The sequence below is a fragment of the Scomber scombrus genome, chromosome 12 (assembly GCF_963691925.1).
Source record: "Scomber scombrus chromosome 12, fScoSco1.1, whole genome shotgun sequence".
NCBI classification, from domain to species: domain Eukaryota; kingdom Metazoa; phylum Chordata; class Actinopteri; order Scombriformes; family Scombridae; genus Scomber; species Scomber scombrus.
The window spans coordinates 1,801,076-1,815,691 of record NC_084981.1 but is presented as its reverse complement, the minus strand read 5'-3'; the positions used below and the strand labels follow the sequence as shown (position 1 = coordinate 1,815,691).

The window sequence follows — 14,616 nt, the reverse complement described above, 5'->3', positions numbered from 1 at the left end:
ATAGGCCATTTCCATGCTCATGTGCTGGCTTGGCTTGACTCAGTGTGATTTGGCACGTCAGCCCAGCATAGCATCTCCATTACAACAAGGCTACCTTCTTGAAGGTGTGTATTTTAACTGATGATGTGCTTGTTTTAAGTTCAAATGCAGCTGACTGTATACATAATAGCTGTGACTATTAGTCAAAGTTGTAGCTGCAAAATGCTGGATAAACTCATTGCATTTCCTATAAATTATTCACAATAAAATACTTTCTTTGTTTGTCATTGGAACGTTTTTAATATGAAGCAGCAAAAGTACTGAGAGATGAGCCCCAGACTTGAGTTGAGTTGAGACATGAGTTGAGTCTTGCAACACACACTCGTCATAGGTTATTGACTGGAGTTGTTTCGGGTTCGCTTTGTCTTGACTCTAAATGGTCTATATCAGGTGTGGCACAGCTGCTCGAAACTAAAGGACTTATTTTACTTGCCTTACCTTACCTTATCTTGAAATCATGTGTGGAATCAACCAATATGGATGTAATGTAAGTTTGGTAAAGCATTATATTGGCCTTTGTAATGACCAGTAATGGTAGAACATCTATGAACCCAAGTAGGAGCCATGGATCTAATCTAATCTATAATCTAGAGAAATTATACTGTTGTACTATATGCAACGATAAAATGTGTAATTCACTGATACACTGAGCACAAAATAAGGCGCCTGGCTAGTAGGGATGAAAGGCGATGGCATCCGATTAGTGCCCTAGATATCGCCACCTCAGCAGGGGCCACACCGAACAATGCGATTTCAGGAGCAAGGCTTATCTCTTTGTTGCAGATATATGAGAATGTGTCACAAATTGAGGACCAAAACTGTACCAACTTAGGGCATGCCCAAAACATGTGATAGAGGGTGGCCGGAGCCTGGGAGCATCGGGAGCAAGTCGGATCCACCTCTGGATATATCCTGGCCAGTTTACTTTTAGACAAATGGAGTCTGTGGAGCACTTTGAACTGGAGCAAACCATGTCTGATACAAATTGAACTTGAGTGTACTCTCCTAATTGCACTTTCCCAGGAATCATCTGAAACTTCAAATCCCAGTTCCTCCTCCCACGCTGCCCTAATATTATTAAGTGAAGGAGAGGCTATCATTTGAATTCTCTCATAAAGTCTGCTCACTCCCCCTCTTTGGTCCGGATCTCCACCCAAACACTCATCCATCCAGTCATTTGGTGGGAGTGATGGAAAGGAAGGAAAGTGCTTACGAAAAAAGCCACGCACCTGCAGATATCTTAATGACTGTGATCTGGGAATATTTTACTCGCCTACAAGCTGCTCAAAAGAAATGAACAAACCGTCCTTGAAAAGATCCTTCACCCGTTTCAGACCATTCCTGAACCATAACTTAAAGGCTGTGTCCATGAGTGAGGGTGGGAAGAGTACATTAGCCGAGATTGGGAGAGAGGACATAGCTTTTCTATGTTTGAAGTGAGTCCTAAATTGAGACCATATTCGTAGTGAGCCACTCACAACAACTGATCAGACTCTTCAATATAGCTCCAAATGGTTCTGTTAGAATTTCAGCTGATTCAGTTTTTAGATTTGCTCATCAAGGGATGCAACACTATGATGTACAAGGAATTTGATACAGAATTATTATTTTCATGATTAGTTATTACCTTTATTTAATCATGTAGTCTCATTGACATCAAAATCTGCTTCTAAAGAGAGACTTGAGTAGCAGAAGAAATAAGAAAGAGAGAGATAAGACACACAAACAGCATCAGAAACAATAACACACATCTCTAAAAGGTCCAAAATGTAACGTTTAAATTCACCTAAGGGGATGAGATGTTCAACTTTCAAATTCCTTTGCAATTCATTCCACTTATATGATGCAAAGTAATGGGAGGCAGTCTCTTTGTGTTCAGTTGGCCTATTTATGGTGGAGCATCAACAGTTAGCCAGTTGTGCCAGACATTTCAGTTTTAATATGGAATAAGCAGCATGAGAAGATAAGATATTTCCACTATCAAGCACAGACATCATGGTTGATTTCCTGTCCTCATGCTGTGTCCACAGTCAGTATTGCAGGTCTAATGACTGTCTTATGTTTTTCCATGAACATCCATAAAAAATAAAACAGCTATAAAACTAACAAGGTGCAACCACTGATCATGTTTCACCTTTGTTTTTAGTCAATTATCGAAAGTGTAGGTTAACCAACAGCAAACACCGGCAGACTGTCTGTTCCTCTTTTTGTTTTCAGGACTGCTTGGGATGTTAGGAATGAAAAAAAGGGAAAGAAAATGCTGTGAAACACTTTCTGTTTGCAGACGACGCACTGGGCAGATATGGATTTGGTGTAAGCTGCCCTGGTCTGGCAGCTGTCTCTATCTGCAGGATGTGGAGCTGAAAGGGGCAAGTGTCCAGCTCACTGAGAGGCTAAATGACCTGACCAAAAGTGCAGATGAGAGCCTGTAATTTTTTTTGATGAGCATGTCAGCAATACTTTAATATATGAAAAGAAAGTAACATTAAGGGTGGAGCGTGCAACTAATTATAGAAGAGTGAGAAAACCACACAAACCACCAGAGGACTGGGGTGAGGACCACTAAGGCCCAGTATGTTACATGGATCAGGCTCACTTTGTGTCGTTGGAAACAGTTTAGGGTGTCTATGTGTTTTTCCACTTTAGAGGAGGCTGAGAGCGAGTAAGGAGCAAACAGAATTATAGCTCAAGCAGCAGAATGGCGACCACACGCCAATCTAGCAATTTAGTCATGAAGGGAAGATGAATTCTAAATTTCAGCATGTTAAAAATTCATTGTGAGGGATGTAAGGGAATTCAGCAGGAGTTCAACATTTTTGGAACCACTCATTCACTTTCTTTCTGATTGAGATGTTCTGCTACAGACTGGGAGAGTTGTTCAAACAGCTAGCCTTGTTCTGTACACAAAAATGACACACCAACCATCTCTAAAGCTCACTTATTAACACATAGTATTGCTTTGCTAAATGTAAAATAATAATTTGTAGTTTTAGGGGGGAGTTACATGTTGGAACTATACATGTATTTTGACCAGAATAGTATAATACTTCTTATGTCACCATCATCTTATGAAAAGGGTTTCCGCAATTAAGTCTACATCGGATTTGTTGGGACTGAACCGCTCTCTAAACTGGATTCCATCCATCCATCCATTTTCTGCAGTTTATCCATGTCCAGGTTGAGGTGGCATTAGGTTGAACAATGGAACCCAAACATCCTTCTCCCCAGCAACACCCATCAGCTCCTCCTCGAGGATCTCAAGGCGTTCCCAGGCCAGGAGAGATATGTAATCCCTCCAGCATATTCTGGGTCTACCCCGGAGTCTCCTCCCAGTCGGATGTGTGTGCAAAAGTGGATTCCAGAAAAAGAAATAACAGCATAATAATTATCAGTAAATAAGAAAAAGCAAGATGATTTATCAATAGTCCTATTGGAGACACAATGGGACACAAAGGTCTCAGACTGTGTGTGTATGTGTGTAAATGACTGTGTGGTCTTTTAAAATTTTATTTGGAAATGTGCACCACCACAATTATAATGTTTGTATGTATGTATGAATATTGTCAGTAACAAAATCTAGTTAACATTTCAGTTGATATTATGCTTACATGGCGCAAGTCCTTCAATACATTTGCCAAAAGTCAAAAGTTAAAGTCAGAGTCAACTTTAATATCCCAAAGATGGAAATTCAGGTGGTGAAAGTGCAGATACAGACATTAAAAACAAAGAAATAGATACACATATGTCCATCAAGTCTTTGTTTTGAACTGTTTTCCATTTAAACGTCTAATTGCTGAGTGGACAAACGACTTGCTAAACCTGCTGGTTTTTATTTTCCTTTGGAGCATCCTTCCCCTGCCCCGGTGGCTTTGTTGGAGTCTATTGTGTAAAGGATGAGTAAGGTCACTTAGGATGCACTCAGTCTTGCTCAAAATAAGATATGATGATGATGATGTTGTGTTTTATCACAAACTAACTGACATACTCCATTAACCCATGCTGCTAATATGGCTAAAACAGAAAAAAAGAGAGAAAAAACAGTGGAGAAGGTGAAGAACCAGTTAAGTTATGGCGTCTAAGCCTGGAAAACAAGCCCTGAGAGAGGAACCTCATTAGAGTCCATGCAGGGCTGTGTGCCTCTTTGAACAAGTGTAGTCTGTGCCTGCTCTACTGTGTAATAACACAGCACACACAGAGAGAGGTTGTAATTTTGATATTTAAAAGCCACAGCTGCTTGATATTGTGGTTACAGAGAAGAAGATCAAAACCCACTTGAAGTTTGCTGGAAGGTTCCTTGTGTTCTCCGAGCCCTTGAACTGTTCATCTCATTTGGTTTTTACTGAAGCTGATTACAGACAAATTAATGAGAAAGAGACTGATGCTCTTTGTGGCCTGTTCAGCACTTGTTTAATTTAAAGACAAGCATGCTTGCTGCCTCTTATATTTCTTTTCATGTCTGCTGCTGGGAATACTAAACAAAGTTTTGTTGTTTCTTATTATAATTGGGTTTTTTTTTTAATTGTATGTTTTTATGCTTCCAATTCTTACACTTAAATTAGCTGATATTTTGTTTTTATGTAAAAAAATAAAATATAACAAAATATATGGAAATGCTTATATGTAGTTTTATAACTTGTACGTGGGCATATGTTTGCCCCTATGTATGAAACGCGCTATATAAATAAATCTGCCTTGCCTTATGTGCTATGACAATAAAGTATCTATCTATCTATCTATCTATCTATCTATCTATCTATCTATCTATCTATCTATCTATCTATCTATCTATCTATCTATCTATCTATCTATCTATCTATCTATCTACTGTATCTATCTAAAATATAATTTTTTATATTAATATATAACTACTATATATAACTGTGTATAAGTCAAATTTGTGCAACCAGCAGTGGGTCAAATTAAAGTTTTAGGAGACTTTAATGCCATTTGCACATGCATTGGAATTCTTGTGTGATGAACTGTCCGTGTCTGGCATTAGAAAAATATATAGTAAAAAGCAAAGCTGAAGAGTTCTATTAGATGTGGGCGCCTTTTCTGCAATTTATAAATAACTTGACTGTAAGAGTTTAACATGCATGAACTGATGAAGCCCCTTGGATAAGAGGCGAAGCGTCTTCACAGATATATAACAAGTCCAGTTGCTTTCATTTCAATTGCCCAGAGATGTTAACAAGACAACAAGATCTGCCACTGATGCTCTCAGAAGGTAATGCTGTAATGTAACTAGTAACTTTTTAATGGCGATAATTTAGTAATGTAATTAGTTACTTTTAAAAGTAACGTTCCCCGACACTGCAGACAGGATAGGTGCCAACTCAAAAATACAACTTTTTGAATAATTTACTGTGCTGCAGTCATGGTGGTCCAATCAGAGACAAATGATGTGTTGACTCCCTTTCATTTTTCATGTCCTTTAATGGACACTGAGCCTGGCATGGACACATGTGTCCACTTTAAGAGGACAGGGCTCAGCAGGTGATTAGTGGTGTTTTGCCTCCAGGCCTCTGAATATCCTTCTGACCCTTCCCTTATTTCTAAAAGCTCAAGACAGATTGCAGCAGTTGTGCTTTTGCTGCAGCTAAACAACCTCGGCCAGTCAGTCAGTGCCAATGTGACAGCGTCATCTACACCTCCAGTCTTCACGCTGAGTCCAAAAGGAGAAAAGAGAACATTGTAAAGAGCTCATAGAATTATTTATAACACATCTAATTTTGTAAACACTTTTGAGACTTTTTCTAACTACTGTTTTTACTACTGCTGGTGGTATCTGCTTTGAGAAAACAGTGGCTGCTACTGGTCTCACTGCAGCCCACACACACATTATTTAGGTTATTACAACTTGTTCTCAGCCCGTTTTCATCCCAGGTGGTGAAATATTGATGCTTTGTCACACCCTTCTGGTGTCTCATGCAGACACACAACAAAGCACCCTTTGGCGTCTATATAGCGACACACTGGGCTTTCAACCAAATCCAATGTAGAACTATCTGTGGCAATATTACACACTCAGAGCAACTAGTGTGGTCTGGTTAGATTCAGGCACAAAAACCTCTCGGTTAGGTTTAGGGAAAGCTTGTGGTTTGGGTTAAAATGATCACTTGAAACGTTATCATGGCAATAGTAAACACCTCAACAAAAAACTGTCCTGAATCGTGGTTGGAAATGTGACACTTGCGGTTGGAAGTGGAAGGGGAACATCAGCCTCCTGCAGGAAAGTCCACTTTTTTCTAACTATCTAGCCATCCACCCAACCTCCTAAGAGGGAAAATGTCCCTTTATAAAGACATAATTGGTCTCATGACATCTAATAATGAAGTGAATGGGTTTACATTGGAGTGAGTTAAAAGCCCATTGCGTCTCCCATAAAAAATCCTTTTTTCCCCCTTTACTGCACCTGAAAATGTATTGCAATGCAAAATGAACGTTTGGTTTACAAATGAATTGATCTTTTATATAACAACTTTTAGATTTTTTCAGTGTTGTTTTCTTCTGAAACTAACAGTAACCTGCTCCTGGACAGGACTCAGCTTTTATTAGGGAGGTGTACACACACAGGCGCACACACACACACACACACACACGCACACAAAAATGCATTTTGACTAAACTTTAAGTTTCCCCTACCATACCTATTAGTCATTCTCCCCTTATCATATAGAGTCAAACAGTGAATGATGAGACACAGTTTAATCAGATTTCAAAAATAGCTGCATTGTGTAAAATTTGCAAAGTGAACCTCTTGACCAAAAGTGGGTCCACTGCAAACCTACATAGACATTCAAGAATTGATCAGTTTTGCTGTGTTTTGAAACAGGCAACAGACCAACCTTTAAGCGTTACAAGGGAGTGGAGCATTGCAGATTAAGTTTCTGACTGTCTTTCTGACAATGTTGTAAAAGCCTTCCATGCCCACACCCTGAACCTAATTGTACATGGCAGCATTTGTGCCATTAAATCTATAGTGGGCAAAGTAAAGGCAATAGTTGAATAGCTGCCTCTGAGAAACTGAGGGTCACTCAAAACCGGTTGGGGTTGCCAGAGTTGCATCTCAAGAAGGACTGCCCAACCTAGTGGAATTCAACTTATTACATGCTGACAAGGACATTGGAAAACCGAGATGCAGTAACCAGAACCCTGGCCTTAACAAATCCAAAGCTAGTCACCCTATCTCCAGACGAGTGGGAGGAAAAGCAGGCCTGCAACGCGCAGAGGCCCTTTGAAGAGGTCAACATTGACATTAATGGTGAAGGGTATTTTGTGTTTTTTTATTATTATTAAATTATTATAATACTGTGGTTTTGAAGGCGTAATTTTCACTTGCACTGTCATGTCAACACTAAGCCATAACCCTGTCAATCAACCTGTAGGCTACTGCTTGTCTGTCTTGACCTATGCAAATACTATGGGAACTTGACTTCAGATGACCTTCAAAGGCTATAGCTTACTGGTTCCTAGCTAAGATGTGATATCTGTGTTACTGTAATCAAAAGGAACTACCTAAAACTTCTGCATTGCTATTTTTCAAATTAATGCTTATGAATATGCTTATTGTATAACTATTACTACTTGTAATTACTCTTTGTATCAGTTATGTGACTGCTGTAAAGGTGATTCTTCTGGCAAGAGGTCTGAGAAAGTTAACTGCAAACCTCCAACGAGCTGCTTTGAAATTCCTTTAAAATCAACTCAATTGTAGGAAAGGATGCCACTGGGTCAGTCACATATACCAAAAGGTCATCTGCGTACAGTGACACACAATGGTTTTTTTGTCCCACCTAGTTGTATTCCCTGTAAAAATTGAGATGTTTTCAATGCAATGGATAGTGCTTCTATTGCTATAACAAAGAGTAATCATTACAGTTTTTCATAATTTGTTTAGTCTCTTGACTTTATATTTGTTTTCCACTAAAGTTAGGTTATTTGTTTTATTGTGGATGTTCTTGTTGATATTGTTCTTATTTGCATGCAAAGTACTTTGTATATTTGCTAAACTTATTAGAGTAAAGTTCTCACTGAGGAAACACCATCACCTTACACTCGTGATTATTTCTCCCTGTTTTAAGGGGCGAAACACAGAAATGTTATCAACAGTTAGTCATTGACCTTTGGCATTTTTAATATTTGTTTTCATTACCAGGTGTTTTATTAGAGTGCATTGATATATCTGAATGTCACCATGCATCCAAACACTTTTCACTCATACCAGTTGTTCCACTAACAGTTTAGTTTAGTAGCTTTATTGTCATTATATTGAGGGTCAGACAACAATATAATGAAATTTAGACAGCACTGTATTTTCACTGAGAGAAATGCTATACATCCTTAGGTAATTAAGATTATCAATATCTACTGTTGATTAAAATGTTTTTCCTTTTTTATTTATTTTTTGTGGTTTCTTTGTCTAGCCTACATACTTAGACCTACGCCATTGATGTCAGGAGAGAGTGCATCATCAAAGCCCTGTGTGTGTACCTGAACGAAGAGCCCGAGAATCTTGTTAAAGAATACATGGTATGTAATTTAGTTTTTATTCTCTAGTCCTTATTCTGACATCTGTAAACAAACCAGTTATTTACTTAGAAAAAGACAAAGTAATTATAGAATCTTTCACCACGGAAATTAAATAAATGATAGCAGTAATGTTTATATGACTTAAAATGGGAGTCGTATAACATATCTCTATATACATTCTCTAGCCCCCCCCCCCTTTTTATTTTTTCTCCTGTGAAGGACACAGATGGTGAAAGCAGTGAAGCTGCAGTGATGGAGAGAATGTGTGAAATCTTTGCCATTCGCAAAGAAGGTGCAGAGCCAGATGATGAACCAGAAGATGTAGGTGTCATTCTGGAGGGTGTGAAAGTTCTGGATGAGTTGGGAAATATACCACTTGCTGTGGTCATGTTGTTCGCACTTGTATACGCTCTGAACCTCAGCTACCCTCCAGAGCTGAGATACACCTTTGAAGCTTTGCAGAAGATCATCATGGAGCTTGATAGAAACAGACTCTCAAAAAAAAATCAAGCACTGAAAACTCTACTTGCACGTTATAGTCATCGTCATCGTCAATAGTGACCTAGGGGGTTACTCTTACTGGAAGGCAGTTGAAGCCATTTGATGAGTAGTTTGCTTTTTAAAAAATGGCATGCTGTTTTTATGTCTTTTACTACTTCCAACTGTTGCTATTTTGGGGTTAGAAAATAGAATGTTGTGAAATATCTCTTTAAAAAAGTTGAGGAAAAAAATGTGTGAAAAGTGTTTTGAAAAAGTTTTTTGACACTTGAAATATAAGGATGTACAATACTGTATTTTCAGTTTGTCATCAAAATTGTATCTTTGCACTCAGTTGCCAGGACCACGTTCTGCACATAACTTCGTAACCAGCTTTGATTTGTATTTTGGTAATCAGAGAGCTCTAAATTTAGATACCTAATGTTTAATTGTTAAATGGTTTACACTTGAAATCTGTCAACATGTATAGGAATGTATGTTGCAGACTTATTTTTCAAAAGCCACTTTAGCTTTTGTGGCTACATAGTCAGAATAGATTAACATATGTGTTTTAATTCCTGACTATATAAACACTGTGTCAAAAATGACTTTTCTTAATAATAATTATGTAAATTTTCTTATGATTAAAAGGCTAATATCTTAGCCCTAAGCATATGTGTCAAACGCAAGGCCCGCGAGCCAAATGTGGCCAGCCACGTCATTTTATGTAGGCCGGGAGAATTTGAAAGGTCTGATTGTATTAAAAATTAATAAGTCAAAAGCATGCATTGACCATAAACTACATTTCCCACAATTCATGCTGATCATGTTACCCGCGAAGTGACGGCATCCTGCCACTAGATTGCAGTGTATCCACATCAATGCGATTTTCAACAAGTGGAATTGAGAAATAATAATGATCCCAAAATGTCCAGGAAGAGAAAAGTTGATGCAGATGGAAGGCTGTTTCAAGAAAGATGGGAAGGCGAATACATGTTTGTGCTTCAAGGAGAAAAACTGGTGTGTCTTTTGTGTTATGAGGAGGGAGTGTCGGTTATCAAAGAGTACAATCTACGTCGGCATTTTGTCACCAAACACGGAGCTAAGTATGCCAAAGTTGGCCTTCCAGAAAAACAACAAATTGTTCAAGAATTAAAAGGCAAACTACGATTGGAGCAGAATGTGTTCACGAAAACCACAACCAAAAACACTGTGGCAGTGAAAGCTAGCTTTATTGTGGCTGAAGAAATCGCCCAAACTTCAAATGCTTTTGCAGATGGTGCCTTTTTGAAGCAGTGCATGCTAAAGGTCTGTGTGCAGGTGTGTCCCGACCAGATACAGACTTTTAAAAATGTCAGTTTATCAAGAAAAACCATTGCGGACCGAGTTATGGAACTAGCAGGAAACCTGGCAACACAGCTGGCCGAAGAGACAGGCAGCTACATAGCTTTTTCATTAGCTGTTGATGAAAGCACAGACAACAAGGATACAGCGCAGCTATCCATTTTTATTAGAGGCGTTAAGTCGGACCTCTCTGTCACCGAGGAGCTGTTGAATCTAGCTGCCATGCATGGGACCACAACGGGACGGGACATTTTTAATGTAGTGGAGAAGTCCATAAATAAAAATGCATTGCCCTGGGAAAAGTTGGCGTGATTAACTACAGACGGTGCACCTGCAATGTTTGGAGGAAAAGCGGGCTTGGTTGGACTAATGAAGGAGAAAATGGAAAAAAGTAACTGTCACACGCCTCTGATAACGTATCATTGCATTATCCATCAAGAAGCTTTGTGTGGGAAGGTGCTGGGCATGGATATTATCGTGACCACGGTAATGAAAACAGTGAACTTCATTCGGGCGCGTGGCCTGAATCACCGTCAGTTCCAGCTGTTTTTGCAGGAGATGGGCTTGGAGCATGGAGACGTACCGTATCAATCAATCTTTATTTGTATAGCGCCAAATCACAACAAAGTCATCTCAAGAGACTTTACACATAGAGCAGGTTCTAAACCGTACACTTCAGGTTTTATTATTAAAGGCCCAACATTCCCACATGAGCAAGCACTTAGCGACAGTAGCAAGAAAAAACTCTCTTTAAAAGTGAAGAAACCTCAGACAGAACCAGGCTCAAAGTGGGAGAACATCTGCCTCGACCGGTTGGGGTAGAGAGGAGAGAGAGGAAGAATAGGAGAGAGAGAGAAGCACACTGAAAATCAACATTGAAGCTAGAAGGTCCGGGACTGGAATCTGTCACCCGGACGTCTACAGGCCCAGATTACCTGTGAGACGAGAAAGCACAGACAACTCCGGGGATTATTATTGAATGCATTAATAGTACATGAATGTTATTGGATATAGATGGATGGATAGAGAGAGAGAGAGAGGAGGAGAGAGGAGCTCAGTGCATCATGGAGGTAGGAGTCCCCCGGCAGTCTAAGCCTATAGCAGCATAAACTAGGAGCTGGCTAACTATAAGCTTTATCAAAAAGGAAAGTTTTAAGCCTACTCTTAAATGTAGAGAGGGTGTCTGCCCTCCGGACCGAATCTGGGAGATGGTTCCACAGGAGAGGAGCCTGATAACTGAAGGCTCTGCCTCCCATTCTACTTTTAGAGATACTAGGTACCACAAGTAGGCCTGCGTTCTGGGAGCGCAGTGTTCTGGTAGGTACATAAGGTACTATAAGTTCTTTAAGATATGATGGAGCCTGACCATTAAGAGCTTTAAAAGTGAGGAGAAGGATCTTAAATTCAATTCTACATTTTACAGGAAGCCAATGTAAGCCAATGAGTAATGTGATCTCTCTTTCTAGTTTTTGTCCGAACGCGTGCAGCTGCATTCTGGACCAGTTGGAGAGTCTTTAGAGACTTGTTAGGGCAGCCTGATAATAATGAATTACAATAATCCAGCCTTGAAGTAACAAATGCATGGATTAGTTTTTCAGCATCATTTTGAGACAGGATGTGTCTGATTTTTAAAATGTTACGCAGATGAAAATAGGCAGTCCTTGAAATGTGTTTTATATGGGATTTAAAGGACAGATCCTGGTCAAATATAACTCCTAGGTTCCTTACAGTAGTACTGGAGGCCAAAGTAATGCCATCCAGAGTAGTTATATCATTGGATAATGTGTTTCTGAGGTGTTTAGGGCCAAGCACAATAACTTCAGTTTGTTCTGAGTTTAATAACAGGAAGTTACAGGTCATCCAGGTCTTTATATCCTTAATACATGTTTGTAGTTTAGTTAACTGGTTGATTACATTAGGCTTTATTGATAGATATAATTGAGTATCGTCTGCATAACAATGAACATTTATTGAGTGTTTCCGAATAATGTTTCCTAAAGGAAGCATATATAAGGAGAATAGTATTGGTCCAAGCACTGAACCCTGAGGAACACTGTGTCTAACTTTTGTTTGCATAGAGGATTTATCATTAACATTTACAAACTGAAATCTATCTGACAGATAGGATTTAAACCAGTTTAATGCTGTTCCTTTAATACCAATTAAATGTTCAAGTCTCTTTAACAGGATTTGATGATCAATAGTATCGAAGGCAGCACTAAGATCTAACAAGACGAGGACAGAGAGGAGTCCATTTAAGTTAAGTTAAGAGGTCATTTGTAACTTTTACCAGTGCAGTTTCTGTACTATGATGAGCTCTAAATCCAGACTGAAAATCCTCAAATAAGCTGTTATTATTTAGAAAGTTGCACAGCTGATTAGCAACTGCTTTCTCGAGGATCTTAGAGAGAAAGGGGAGGTTCGATATGGGCCTATAGTTGGCTAGAACCTCTGAATCAAGAGTAGGCTTCTTAAGAAGTGGTTTAATGACAGCTACTTTAAAAGACTGTGGTACATATCCTGTCACTAATGACAGATTGATCATATCTAATAAGGAAGTGCTAACAGAGGGAAAGACTTCCTCAAGCAGCCTAGTTGGAATCGGGTCTAAGAGACAGGTTGATGGTTTAGAGGAAGTGATCATTGAGGTTAGTTCTATAAGGTCGACTGGAGAGAAACAGTCTAGATAAATATCAGGTTTAACAGCAGTTTCTAAGTTTCCTATGTTAAAGGATGAATCAGTGCTTATTGAGGGCAGGAGGTGATTAATTGTGTCCCTAATAGTTAAGATTTTATCATTAAAGAAACTCAAGAAGTCATCACTACTGAGAGTTAAAGGAATACATGGATCAGTAGTGTTATGACTCTTTGTCAGTTTAGCCAAAGTACTGAAAAGAAACCTTGGACTATTTTTATTCTCCTCTATTAGAGATGAGTAGTAGGCAGCTCTGGTGTTACAGAGGGCCTTCTTATATGTTTTAAAACTGTCTTGCCGGGTTAGGTGAGATTCTTCTGATTTAGTGGAACGCCATATTCTTTATGCATCATAGATTGCATTAACAAAATTGCCTCATAAACTCTGCACTTATTAGATTTTGAATACATTTAAAATGAGCGATGTTACATTTGACCATTCCTGATTTTAAATGACAACAACCTACCAACCTTCATAGTTCACATTCAATATGCAATACGAAAAGGTGAGTGGCTTTCACTGCAAGGGATTGTATGTTCAGTGATGTACTTTGAGACTTCATGTTTTGAAGTAGGAAGTCCTACCAAATATTGTATTTAATGATTAGGTATTATCCTAATATAGGTGCTGTACATAATATGGTAGGAATTCATTATAGCAGCTTTCAGTTTGCAAATGGTCTCTTTATCAACTAAATTCTCAGTTCAATCAACGTTTCAGTTCAGTGAGTGTGACCATGCAGTCAGAGCGCTGGTCAAGCACTGAGCGATATGCTTAATGGATCTTTTCAATTAATCTTTTTGATGAACGGATCCTAATTATTCAGTTCACTCAAAAAAAACAAAAACATGATGTAACAGTAAATAATATGGTAGTCCTCATAAATGAAAATCCACTCACCTGAAGAGGCAGAGAGAACTTTTCCTGTAGATGCTTGGAAAGGATCCAGGTTACATGAGAATATTCCTTAGAATCTGTGCTGACATGCTCAAGTCAATGATGTTGGACATGAGACTTTAAGCCTCGCACCTTAAGCCTTGCACTATCCAGACTGGGGCTGGAGCTTGTCACAGTTTTCACTAACAGATGTGTTTGGAGCCTGTGCAATCCTGTGAGAAGCCAATCTATGAAACCACTCTCCTGCATTGTCCTTTGCCTCGATGGTGGATTTGAATAGTAGGGTGCTATTCTCAGCGAAATCACCTGGTCTTCTGGTATGAGCAAGCATGCAAGCATACAAGCTTAATGGCCATAGGTGTCACTAATAAGAAGGAATTTATGATTTCGAAATACAGAACCTTTAACTACTTTCTGTTTCATGTGCCATTGCAACAATCAGAAAACAATAGACTGGGGGATAAAAACAGAGTAACCAGAAAAACAATGGGCTTGAACATTTGAGACAGATATCAGAAAAGATGCTTCACTCCCTTCTTTTACCTTGTAAATTCTCATGTTCAGCTGTTGTAATATTTGGCTTGTAGCATGTGCCTTACTCGTGTGTACCCTCTTGAAGTCAGTTGTTTTTA

General features: G+C 38.9%; 1 pseudogene; it reads left to right on the top strand.

Moving 5' to 3' along the window:
* The first annotated feature begins 9,975 nt into the window (after positions 1-9,975).
* LOC133992254 (general transcription factor II-I repeat domain-containing protein 2-like) lies at positions 9,976-11,117 on the top strand (annotated as a pseudogene).
* Positions 11,118-14,616: the final 3,499 nt, after the last annotated feature.